Source organism: Equus quagga, unplaced genomic scaffold (genome assembly GCF_021613505.1).
Source record: "Equus quagga isolate Etosha38 unplaced genomic scaffold, UCLA_HA_Equagga_1.0 153_RagTag, whole genome shotgun sequence".
Taxonomy (NCBI): Eukaryota; Metazoa; Chordata; class Mammalia; order Perissodactyla; family Equidae; genus Equus; species Equus quagga.
The window spans coordinates 972068-985753 of NW_025796915.1; the positions used below are offsets into that span (position 1 = coordinate 972068).

At 36.1% G+C, this 13686-nt stretch overlaps 1 protein-coding gene across 9 annotated transcripts in view; it reads right to left on the minus strand.

The window, feature by feature from the left end:
* Nucleotides 1-13686, minus strand: part of LOC124233076 (inactive tyrosine-protein kinase PEAK1-like) — a 294861-nt gene that overhangs the window by 155072 nt on the left and 126103 nt on the right. For 8 of the 9 annotated variants that reach the window (XM_046650164.1, XM_046650166.1, XM_046650169.1 and 5 more), the window contains one exon: nucleotides 7306-7470. The exons of the other annotated variant lie outside the window; for it this stretch is intronic. The gene's annotated coding sequence lies outside the window, so the exon portion shown is untranslated. The remainder of the gene's footprint in view (nucleotides 1-7305; nucleotides 7471-13686) is intronic. 9 annotated transcript variants of the gene reach the window in all.

Consider the following 13686-nt stretch of genomic DNA (forward strand, 5'->3'; position numbering starts at 1 on the left):
GCAAAGGAGAAAATAAAGAATAAATAGAAATAAGATGATAGCTATGAAGGGAAAAAGATCAAGGGACCAGATGTCAATTAAAGAAACCAAAAAACAACATGAAGTAAAGTTCAGAAAACAAGACTTAAAAACCTCTGCATATGTATTAAGATACTACCACATATGTAGCATGGGTTATTTCTATGAAAGAAAAAAATGTTTGGTTAAGGATGGACCTAAATGTGTACTAGTACTATGCCATATTGTTACTCAGATAAGCTTATCTGTCTCTAAGTTAAGAAGTTCATATAGGGCCAGCCCTGTGGCCGAGTGGTTAAGTTCACATGCTTTGCTTTGGCGGCCCAGGGTTTTGCTGGTTTAAATCCTGGGCACGGACATGGCACCGCTCATCAAGCCACGGTGAGGCAGCATCCCACATGCCACAACTAGAAGGATCTACAACTAAAAATGCACAACTATGCACCGGGGGGCTTGGTGGAGAAAAAGGAAAAATAAAATCTTAAAAAAAAAAAAAGAAGACGTTCATAACCTGGGAAAACAACAACAATTCTATTGACCAATATTAGGGTCAAACATTAAGAGCCAAAATAAAAACCTGATTATGCTAAACAAGTTATAAATTATCAGTTTTATCTACATTGTGGTATTTGTAAGGTAAATATTTAAACTTAGAAATCCCTTCGAGTGATGTCAGCATCATGGCAGACTGAGTTCTTCCTTCTCTATCTTCTGAGTTACAACTAAATGGACATTCATTAACCAGTAGTGGATTCCCTGCACAGCACCACAGGACATCTGAAAGATCCATGCAGCCATGCATCTGAAGGTGGGTGGACTGGATCCCCAGGAAGGCAGTGGAACTAGCCTCCCAGTCTTTTTTTTTTTTTTTACTTTGCCAAAAGCTACTCTTAATAAAGTGAACAAACCATTAGAGTACTATGAGAGCACCCCTCCTCCACACTGGTAGCAGTGATCTAGGTCACGTCCTCATGCAGCTGCTGGCATGACTGTAAAAGGAGGCAAAGACAGCCTGGACAGAGCGAATGCTTTCAGAGTTGTAGCCTGGATCATGGGAGTGACCACTGTGCCATGGTCGCTCTGTCTGTAAGAATGTTCCCCAGCAAGTGATGCAGCTCAGCCCCAATGAAGGAGCCCCCACCAAATGCAGCAGCTCACCCAATCTGCCCATGAGCACAGAGCTGGCACATATGTGAAAGAAAGAGCCCCTCCCTCCCACCTAGCATACCAGCTTGGCCAGTCCCCTACCAAGTGTAGTGGCCGCACACAAGAGCGAACCACCAGCACAGTACAAAGGCCCCACCTGCACGTAGGTGTGTGACCTGCCAAGAGGTTGCAGCCAGCACTCAAACACAGAGAAGTCCTACCAGCACAACTTCTAACAGATGGGGCAGGATCAGAAACAAAACTCCTGCCTGCTCCCAGTGGTGGCAGGTGGAATCTGTGACCTGAAACTACTATAAATGTGCCAGCAAATGAACACTTCATCAAACATCATGGAGAACTACATTAACACTTCAGAGAAGAAGGAAAATGAAAAGTCTCCAGAAACTAATCCTAGGCTAATAGAAATCTACAATCTAAATGACAGAGAATTCAGAATACTTATCATAAAGAAACTCAATGAGTTACAAGAAAACTCAGAAAGACAGTTGAATGAGGTCAGGAATAAAATTAATGAGCAGAAGGAATACTCCACCAAACAGACTGAAACTATGAAAAAACAAAACCAAACCAAACAGAAATTCTGGATATGAAGAACCCATTTAATGAGATAAAAAATAAACTAGAATCCTTAAAAAATACAGCTGCTGTAATGGAGCATAGAATTAGTGATTTAGAGGATAGAAATATAGAAATGCTTCAGGTGGAGGAGGAGAAAGAACCAAGATTTTTAAAAAGTGAAGAAATTCTTCGAGAAATATCTGACTCAATTAGGAAAAGCAACATAATGATTATAGGTATTCCAGAGGGTGAAGAGAGAGTGAAAAGAGCAGAGAGCTTGTTCAAAGAAATATCAGTTGAGAACTTCTCATACCTGGGGAAGGCAGTGGACTTACAGGTACATGAAGCCAATAGGACTCCTAATTACATCAATGCAAAAAGACCCTCTCCAAGGCAGTTAATATTAAAACTGGCAAAAGTCAATGATGAAGAAAAAATATTAAGGGCAGCAAGGCAGCAAAACTCCAAAGGATCCCCATCAGGCTATCAGCAGATTTCTCAGCAGAAATCTTACAGGCTAGGAGACAATGGAATGATATACTCAAAATACTGAAAGAGAAAAACTGTCAGCCAAGAATACTCTATTCAGTGAAAATATCCTTCAGATACAATGGAGAAATAAAAGCTTTCCCAGATAAACAAAAGCTGAGAAAATTCATTGCACTAGGCCTGCCTTAGAAGAAATGTTGAAAGGAGCCCTCCCATCTGAAACTAAAAAGCAAAGGTTTACAAAACCTTCAGCAAGGAAATAAATGGAGAGATAGAATCAGAAAAATGCAGCTCTTTATCAGAATAGGTTAGTAAATACTTAATTATAACATAAAAGACAAAAGGAACAAAAGCATAAAAAACTATAAACACTTCAATCTAGTCACAAACTCACAACAAAGAAAAGCACAATTTGTGACAACAAAAACTCAGAAAGGAAAGAGGAATGAGATGGAATCTGCCAATGCTAATGGAGATAACAGGCTATTAGACAATGGACTATCTCATCTATGAGATCTTTTATACCAATCGCATAGTAACCACAAAACCAAAAGATCAGAGCAGAGCCACAAATCATAAATAAAGAGAAAACCATCACAGAAAACCACCAAACTGAAATAGCAGTCAGAAATACAATGAAAAAGAAACAATAAAAATATACAAGAACTGGAAAACAAGAGATAAAATGGCAGTATAAAGCCTGCTAATAATCATTCTAAATATAAATGGATTGAATTCTCCGATGAAAAGACACGGAGTAGCTGGATGGATTAAAAAACAAGACCCGAAAATGCATCTCAGCTCTAAAGACAAACAGAGACTCAGAGTGAAGGAATGAAAGACAATACTCCAAGAAAATGGCAAGCAAAAGAAAGCAGATGTTGCCACATTAAAAGAGACAAAGCAAATGTCAAGATAAAAATGACAATGAGAGACAAAGAGGGGCAGTATATAATGATAAAAGGGACATTCCACCAAGAGGACATAACACTTATGAATATATATGCACTTAACACAGGAGCAACAAAGTCTATAAAGGAACTATTAACAGACAAAAAGGGAGAAATCAAAAGCAACACAATAACAGTACGGGACCTCAACACCCCATTTACATCAATGGACAGATCATACAGACAGAAAGTCAGAAAGGAAACAGTGGCCTTAAATGAAATACTAGAATAAATGGACTTAATAGATATTTATAACACTCCATCCAAAAACAGCAGAATACACATTCTTCTCAAGTACCCATGGAACATTCTCAAAGATCAACCATATGTTGGGAAACAAGGCAAGTCTCCATAAATTTCAGGAGATTTAAATCACATAAGCATCTTTTCTAACCACAATGCTATGAAACTAGAAATCAGCTACAAGAAAAAGGCTGAGAAAGCCACAAATATGTGGAGACTAAACATGCTACTGAACCACCTCTGTATCAATGAGGAAATTAAAGGAGAAATAAAAAAACACCTGGAGACAAAGAAAAATGAAAACACAACATACCAACTCACGTGGGGTGCAGCAAACGTGGTGCTAACAGGGAAATTTATCACAATACAGGCCTATCTCAACAAAGAAGAAAAATCTCAAATAAATAATTTTAATCTGTGTTCTACACCTAACAGAACTAGAAAAAGAATAAAAAAAGCTCAAAGTCAGCAGAAGGGAAATAATAAAAATTAGAGCAGAAAAAAATGAAATAGAGGCTAAAAAAAAAACAATAGAAAGGATCAATGAAGCTAATAGCTGGTTCTTTGAGAAGATAAACAAAACTGACGAACCCTTAGCCAGACTAAGAAAAACAGAGAGAATGCTCAAATAAATAAAATTAAAAACGAAAGAGGAGAAATTACAATGGATACCACAGAATACAAAGGATTATAAGAGAATACTATGAAAAACTATATGCTAACAAATTGGAGAACCTAGAAGAAATGGATAAATTCTAAGACCCATACAAGTTCCCAAAACTGAATCACGAAAAAACAGAGAATCTGAATAGACCAATCACAAGTAAAGAGATTGAAACAGTAAGCAAAAACCTCCCAAAAACAAAAGTCCAGAACAGGATGGCTTCTCTGGAGAATTCTACCAAATATTCAAAGAATATTTAATACCTATCCTTCTCAAACTATTCCAAAAAACTGAAGATGACAGAACGCTTCTTAACTCTTTCTATGAGACCAACATTACCCTGATACAAAAACCAGACAAGGACAACACAAAGAAGGAAAATTACAGGTCAATATTGCTGATGAACATAGAGGTCAAACCCCTCAACAAAATATTGGCAAATCGAATACAGCAATACTTTAAAAGGATCATACACCATGATCAAGTGGGATTTATACCAAGGATGCAGGGATGGTTCAACATCAACAAATCAATCAATAAGAAACACCACTTTAACAAAATGAGGGATAAAAAAAATCACATGATGATCTCAGTAGATGCAGAGAAAGCACTTGACAAGATCCAACATCCATTTAAGACAAAAATTCTCAATAAAATGGGTATAGAAGGAAAGTACCTTAACATAAAGGCTGTGCATGACAAACTCACAGTCAACACCATACTTAGTGGTGAAAAACTGAAAGCCACCCTTCTGAGAACAGGAACAAGACAAGGGTGCCCACTCTCACCATTCCTATTCAACACAGTACTGGAGGTTTTAGCCAGCACAATTAGGCAAGAAAAAGAAATAAAAGATATTCAAATTGTAAAGGAAGAAGTAAAACTCTCACTATTGTGGATGACATGATTCTATATAGAAAACTCTAAAGAATCCACCAGAAAGCTATTAGAAATAATCAACAACTACAGCAACGTTGTAAAGTACAAAATCAACCTAAAGAATGATCTGCATTTCTATACAGCAATAACAAACTAGCAGAAAGAGAAGTCAAGACTACAATGCCATTTACAATCACCATAAAAAGAATAAAACATCAAGCAATAAATTTAACCAAGGAAGTGAAAGACCTATACACTGGAAACTATAAGACATTGTTGAAAGAAACTGATGACAACATAAAGCAATGGAAAGACATTCCATGCTCATGGATTAGAAGAATAAACATAGTTAAAAAGTCCATACTACCTAAAGCAATAAACAGATTCAATGCAATCTCAATCAGAATCCCAAGGACATTCTTCATGGAGATAGAACAAAGAATCCTAAAATTTATATGGAACAACAAAAGACCCTGCATAGCCAAAGCAATTCTGAGAAAAAAAGAAGAACTGGAGGCATCACAATCCCTAACTTCAACATATACTACAAAGCTACAGTAATCAAAACAGCACAGTACTGGTACAAAAACAGACACAGAGATGGAACAAAACTGAAAGCCCAGAAATAAAACCACACATCTACAGACAGCTAAGCTTTGACAAAAGAGCCAAGAACATAACAATGGAGAAAGGAAAGTCCCTTCAATAAATGGTTTTGGGAAAACTGGACAGCCACATGCAAAACAAGGAAAGTAGACCATTATCTTGTACCATACACAAAAACTAACTCAAAACTTATTAAAGACTTGAAGGTAAGACCTGAAACCATCAAACTCCTAGAAGAAAATATAGGCAGTACACTGTTTGACACTGGTCTTAGCAGCATCTTTTATTCATTTCATGTTTACTAAGGCAAGGGAAACAAACGAAAAAATTAACTAACGGAACTGTATCAGATTAAAAAGCTTCTGCAAGGCAAAGGAAACCATGAGCAAAATGAAAAGACAACCCACCAACTGGGAGGAAACATTTTTAAATCATATATCTGACAAGGGGTTAACTTCCAAAATATATAAAGGACTCAAACAACTCAACAACAAGAAGACAAACAACCGGAGCGAAAAATGGGCAGACAATGTAAACAGATATATTTCCAAAGAAGATATATAGATAGCCAACAGGCACATGAAAAGATGTTCAACATAACTAATTACTAGGGAAATGCAAATCAAAACCTCATACCCATGAGAATGGCTATAATTAACAAGACGAAAAATACTAAGTGTTGGAGAGGATGTGGAGAAAAGGGAAGCCTCATACACTGCTGGTGGGAACGCAAACTGGTGTAGCCACTATGGAAAATATTACGGAGATTTCTCAAAAAATTAAAAGTAGAAATACCATATGACCCAGCTATCCCACTACTGTGTATTTACCTAAAGAACTTGAAATCAACAATTGAAAGAGACTTATGCACCCCTATGTTCATTGCAGCATTAGTCACAACAGACAAGACTTGGAAGTAACCCAAGTGTCCATCAACTGATGAACAGATAAAGAAGATGTGGTATGTATGAGTGTGTATATATATATATATATATATATATATACACACAATGGAATACTACTCAGCCATAAAAAAAGACAAAATCGTGCCATTTGCAACAACATGGATGGACCTTTTTCCTTTTTTTTTTTTCTTTTTGGTGAGGAAGACTGGCCCTGACCTCTCATCTGTTGCCAATCTTCCTCTTTTTGCTTGAGGAGGATTGTTGCTGAGCTAACATCTGTGTAGATCTTCCTCTATTTTATGTGGGATGCCACCACAGTATGGCTTGACAAGTGGTGCTAGGTCTGCACCAGGGATCTGAACCTGTGAACTCTGGGCTGCCAAAGTGGAGTGCACAAACTTAACCACCATGCCACTGGGCCAGCCCCATGGATTGACCTTGAGGGTATTATGTTAAGCAAAATATGCCAGACAGAGAAAGACAAACACCATATGATTTCACTCATACATGGAAGATAAAAAACCACATGAATAAGGAGAACAGATTATTGGTTACCAGAGGGAAGGCAGTAGCGGGGTGGGCAAAAGGGGTAAAGGGGCACATATGTATGATGATGGATAAAAACTAGACTACTGGTGGTGAGCACGATGCAGTCTACACAGAACATGATACACAATACTGTACACCTGAAATCACACAATATTATAAGTCAATATGACCTCAATAAAACAAAAAAAATAAATCAAAAAAAAGAAAAGAAAGAAACCTTTTGAAGTCATCTAAAGCTCTTGGTGGAAATGTAACATGAGCCAAGAATTCTGGTTACCGGTTAAATTTGAAGAACTTCATCCATTATGGTGACAAAGGTGGTTTTAGCAGCTATCATTACATTCCTTTAAAATTTGAAAGTGCTTTGGGTTCTTCCAAGATGAATGTCCTTTCTTCCTTGCCTCTCATTCCTTAACTTATTTTCTGAAGATAGGAACGTTTACTGCAAAAGAAAAAAGTAAAATAAAATAGCGCTAAACTGGAGAGTAAACTAGTTTTAAATATGTTGGATATTTTTCTTTCCTTTATGATATTCTTAATTTCACCCTCACTTGACAGTTATAATTAGTCTTACTTATTTAAGAAGTAACTTCCTTAGTCAGGTGGAGGCATGGATAGAATCTCACACACTCAAAGACTATCCATGTCACACCTAAGAATCAAGTGACTTCTAAGAATCAAACTAGCACTGATGCACTTGAGACTCGCTAAGAGTTCAACTGATTGTCTCTGTACGCTTTTTTGGGGGCTAGAAATATGAGCATTAATCGAATGAGAAATATTAAACCCTACTTTACCTTTATAAAAATCCAATTCTCAAAGTCACAATGACCAACTTTGATATGAAAGCAGAATATGAAAGTAGATATCTCTAAAGGCAAAAATTTCTCTAAACACTCTGCAGTTTTACTTGAGGCTCAAGTATGAAATATATTTATAATTTGGTACATAAAATATCACCTAAAATTAAATTAATAAATTCCTATCTATTTCTGACTCTTGGGTATCTATTATATGTATGTTCAAAATGGCCCAACCTCTAATTTGTTTTCTCTATAACATCAAATACAAAGAAAATAACTGGAAGAGTTAAGTAGAAAGTGAAAGATAAATGCGATTACTTTTAAAAGACTCCTGATTGTGCTTACATCTTATAGAACTGAACCTTTCAGTAAATTTTAAGACAACAGAAAAACATTTTAAAAAGAAAGTTGTTCAGTTTAGTGGTTACCAGAGGGAAAGTGGGTTGGAGGCAGAGGGGTTAAGGGGCACATTTATATGGTGACTGACAAATAATAATGTACAACTGAAATATCACAATGTTATAAACAATTATGACCTCAATAAAATAAAAATATATATTCATATATTCATAAAGTGGCATACTCTACAAATATTTAAGAAAATGTTTAATTCTAAAAAGGAAGTTTTTGTTTATGTAGCAAACAACACCTAACTCCAACATTGCCGAATTATTCATGATAAAAACAACACCCAATTTTCTTACAGTGTTTATATCCATCACATCATGTGATACATAACAACGTTAAGCAGCATACAGGAGAATTATTACCATATATATATATATATGAAATGGTGATGCCCAGGGATCACATATACAGTGGCACAATTACTTAGTCTTATTTCCATTATGTCTTTAGAGAAGAAGAATGCAATTTATGCCAATTTTATTTTGAAATTTGAATATGAAAAAAATTGAACATATGGGTATACAAATATTGGTAACCCAGAAAAGTACATAGTGATAGAGAAGTGAAGTGATTTCCCAAGGGTAGGTGTATGGCTAGTGGCAAAACTGAAATGAGAACCCATTACTCTCCCTTATTCTCTCCTACGGTGGTGTTCTATTATCCTCCTATAATCCATCCTGCATTCCTTTCCTCTCAGCTTCCAAGATTGTTTTTCTGAATACTTTATTCTTGGACATGTAGGTATTCTATCAAAATATAGCCATTGAAAGCTTACCCAATGATGTAAGAGATAAAAACACATAAAGTGTTTAATCAAATCTTCACTTATTTTTTTTGGAAGATTGGCCCTGAGCTAACAGCTGTTGCCAATCTTCCTCATTGTTTTTCCTCCCAAAAGCCCCAACTATATAAACATAGTTGTATACCCTAATGGTACGTCATTCCAGTTCTTCTATGTAGGGTGCCACCACAGCATGGCTTAATGAGTGGTGTGTAGGTCCGTGCCCAGGATCTGAACTGGCCAACCCTGGGCCGCCAAGGTGGAACACTTGAACTTACCCATTTGTCCATGGGGCTGGCCCAAAATCATCATGTTTTAAATGTGGAATTTGTCAACAGGATATAGTTGGGTCTTATGTTTTCATCTGGTCTGAAAATCTCTCACTCTTAGTTGGAAACTTTAGCCCATCAACATTCAATGCAATTATTGAAACGACTGGGTTCAAAACAGCCACTTTGCTGTTTGTTTTCTATTTTTGTTGTTTTCTGCTGTTTTTTGCTTTGTTTCTGTTCTACCTTCCCTGCCTTAATTACAGTTAATCAAATATTTTTAATGTTGTACATTAATTGCTCTATATTTCTTTATATTGAGGGAGGGTGACACTCAGGATTATAATATGCATGCTCAAATTATCACAGTCTACTTAAAGTTAATAATGAACATCACACAAAGCATAAAAACCTTGCAATGGTGTGATTCCATTTACTATCATATCCTTTTTGCTAATGTTGTCATACGTTGTATCTCAGCATATACTATGAAACCCCACAATAAAATGGTTTAACTTTTGCTTTAAGAAGTCAGCTTTCTTTTAAAGAAAGCAACATGAGAATAAAAAGATAAACCTTTTATATTTATCATTCTTGGTGGTTTTCATTTCTTCTTGTAGAACTGAGTTTCCATTTGACATCATTCTCTTTCAGCTTAAAAACTCTTCTTTATTATTTCTTATACTGCAGGTCTGCTGACAATGGATTATCTGTTTTTGTTTATCTGAAATAGTCTTATTTTACCTTCACATATCATTTTTGAATGAGAGTTTCATTGGATATAGAATTCTGAGTTGAAAGTTTTTTACTTTTTCTTATAGTTCTTTAAGGATGTCATTCTATAGTTTTTTGGCTTTGATTATTCTGATGCCAACTGTCATTAGTATTATTGTTACCATATACATAATGTTTCTTTTTGTTCCTGGCTGTTTTCAAGATTTTCTCTTTATCACTGGTTTTCAGGAGTATGACTATATTAGTGTCTAGATTTGGTTTTCTGTGCTTTTATTCTTCTTGGGGTTCACTGAGTTTTTTGGCTCTCTAAGTTAGTTTTTTGCTAAATTTGATAAGTTTTTAGCCATTATTTCTTAAAAAGATTTTTTCTGTCCCATTTTCTCTCTTTTCCTTCTGGGATTTCAATATACATAAGTTTGACTGCTTGTAACTTCACTGGTCACTGAGGTTCCGTTATTCTTTTTTAAAATCTTTTTCCTCTTTGTTCTTCAAGTAGGATAATTTCTGTTGATCTGTCATCAAGTTTACTGGCCCTTTCTTCTGCCATCTGTCATCTCTTGTTAGGTCGATCCAGTAAATTTTTCACTTCAGGTATTATATTTCCAGTTTTACAATTCCTATTTAAAAAAGACAATAGTTCCTACTGGGGCTGGCCTGGTGATGTGGCAGTTAAGTTTGTGGGCTCTGCTTCGGTGGCCTGGGGTTCGCCAGTTTGGATGCCGGGTGTGGACATATGCACTGCTTATCAAGCCATTATGTGGCAGGCATCCCACATATAAAGTAGAGGAAGATGGGCACAGATGTTAGCTCAGGGCCAATCTTCCTCAGCAAACAGAGGAAGATTGGCGGTGGATGTTAGCTCAGGACTAACCTTCCTCAAAAAAAAGAAAAATAGTTTCTACTTCTCTTTGCAAAGATGGTCTATATTTATTATGTCCCCTCTTTCTTCACTTTTTTGCCCATATTTATTATAGCTAATTTAAAGTTATTGTCTCCTGACTCTAACATCTGGATTGGTTCCTTTTTCTCTTAACTAAGGGTAATATTTTCCTGTTTCTTCACATGATCAATATTTTTTTATTATACACTGGACAAAATGGATGATATGCTATAGAAACTCTGTCTGTTGTTATCTTCCTTTGAAGTGCGTTGATTTTTCTTCTACTAGGCAGTTAAATACTGGCTGATCATCTTGAACCTCCAGATGCTTGGTTTTACAGTTTGTTAGGAAGGATATGTTTCAGTTTTGCCCTCAGTCCTAGAACAAATCCCTTAGGCCTTGAACAGTCTACTTCTCAGACAGATCTCTTCTGAGATTTCAACAGAATCCTGACGTGTTTGGTAGGACTCAACCTTCAAATTTGATCAACAATATTACCTCAACAACTTCGCATGTCACCTGTTACTTTCCACTAGGCTCTGTGAAGTCTCCTCAACACATGTGAACTCAGGGGTCAGCCAAAGAATTGAAAGGAATACCTACGCAGATTTTGAGGCTCCCTACTCTGTGCCTCTCTCCTTTCTGGGGATTTTCACCAATGAATTCCAGAACAACTGTCATGACTTGAACAGGGTTGTGGGTTAGATGGTAGTAACCTACCAACGTTGAATTCCTGATTGTGATTATTCTATCCTAGCTATGTGGAAGAATGTCTTTGTTTGTAGGAAATACACTCTAAAGTATTCAGAGGTGATGGAATATAATGTCAGCAACTTACTCTCAAATGATTCAGGAAAAATTATCTTAGAAAAACTATTCTTATAACTTGGGTACACATTTTGAAATTATTACAAAATAAAAAGAAAAACTTAAATGTATCAATAGACCCTACTACATTTCCAAAATGTCTCCTGTGGAAGTCTAATACAGCTAAATGCTTGAAGAAAAAGTAGTTCTGTGGTGAAATATATTTGGGTAAATTACTCGTATTCCTTCTAGGTGATTCACAATACATTTAGCATATCATATTTCTACAAATCATGCATTAGACATACTTTCCTTATTTATCCTTCCAACCACATACAAATTATATACTTAGGGCCTACTATATGAAAGGCAATGTTCTAAGTAGTAGAGATAGAGAGATAATAAGAAAGGCAAGGCCTCTCCTCTCATACAGTTTACAGTGTAGTACAGAAAGAAACAAATAAGTATATAAACAAACTAATTTCAGATGGTGATAAATTTTGAAGAAAATAAAATTAGGTATTAGAGATTGAGAAGGAAGAGATGCTGTTTTAGACAGTGCATGAAAGAAGGCCCCCTGAGGAGATGATACTCAAGTTGAAACTGAATGAAACGAGCCAGATATGGAAAGATTTAGAAGAATGTTCTAGACATAGGGCATATATGTCATGAGATAGAAACGACCTTATAATGCTTATGAAATAAAGTTTCTAAATTATCAAAACAATAAAATAGGAATTTGTGAGAAAAATCTCTTGAGTACCACACTCCTCAAAAAGTATGTGAAAATTGGCCAGATTTTAAACCTATTCAATAATTCCTATGTAATGACAACTATTTAAAATTCTAACGTTTTTGGGCTGGCCCCGTGGCCGAGTGGTTAAGTTCGCGCACTCCGCTGCAGGCAGCCCAGTGTTTCGTTGGTTCGAATCCTGGGCGCAGACATGGCACTGCTCATCGAGCCACACTGAGGCGGCGTCCCACATGCCACAACTAGAAGGACCCACAACGAAGACTATACAACTACGTACTGGGGGGCTTTGGGGAGAAAAAGGAAAAAAAAAGATTCTAACGTTTTTACTAACTATGCAAATTCTCTTTGGGTGCTGACTTTCTATTACGTCATGGCTTCTGTCCGAATCAATCCTTATTTTTATTTTATGTTTGAAATCAAAGGCCTCTTCTCTCTCTGCATATAAAAAGAAGTAAGTTGCTTCTCTGTTTTTTCTTCTGGATGGTATAACAATGTGTTGGGAAAACATCATGAAGATATGCAGGCAGGAAAAGTATTCCCTGAGAGTATGCCTATATGCAGCTATGTCACTACCCACTCACTGATGCCACAGCAGTGTCTACCTAAACCCAAGTCCTCTCTTGTAGAACTTCCATGGCACTGGATTTTGCCTACTGTCAAAGAACAACTTCAGCTGTATAACTTAAGGAAGGAAAATATACTTCTGATTATAGAATATGAACTACATAATCATTCTTCTAAAGTGCAGCTTGAATTAACTGTGCGGACATAACACCAAACAAAATCATAGACTGTATATATCAATACTGCTGCAGATATTAGAAAAATTCTGAGCATTCTAAGAGGGGCCTGACCAATAAGCTAAACTATATCAGGTAGAATTAAGAGAATACACTTTGGAATATATTTTGTGTTCTAACTGGCTAACAGGGTTATGTGGAAGACATTATAGAAGTAAAAGTAATGAAGTAAAGAGCCTATAGTCTCAAAATTGTGAACTAAGGAGAAAAAAAAATCCCTAGATCTTACAAGTGAGAATAGCATGAAGTTTAAAATGAAATAATGTTGTTGAGAACTTTTTGTTTATGAGTACCAGGGCAACTTCATTACAAAATAAGTAAATTCAGAATACAGACATATGTACCAATTTTGGAACATTAATAAGATAGGCACACAGAAACAAAATAGGAAGGAAGGAATTTAACTTTGCATAATCAAAAA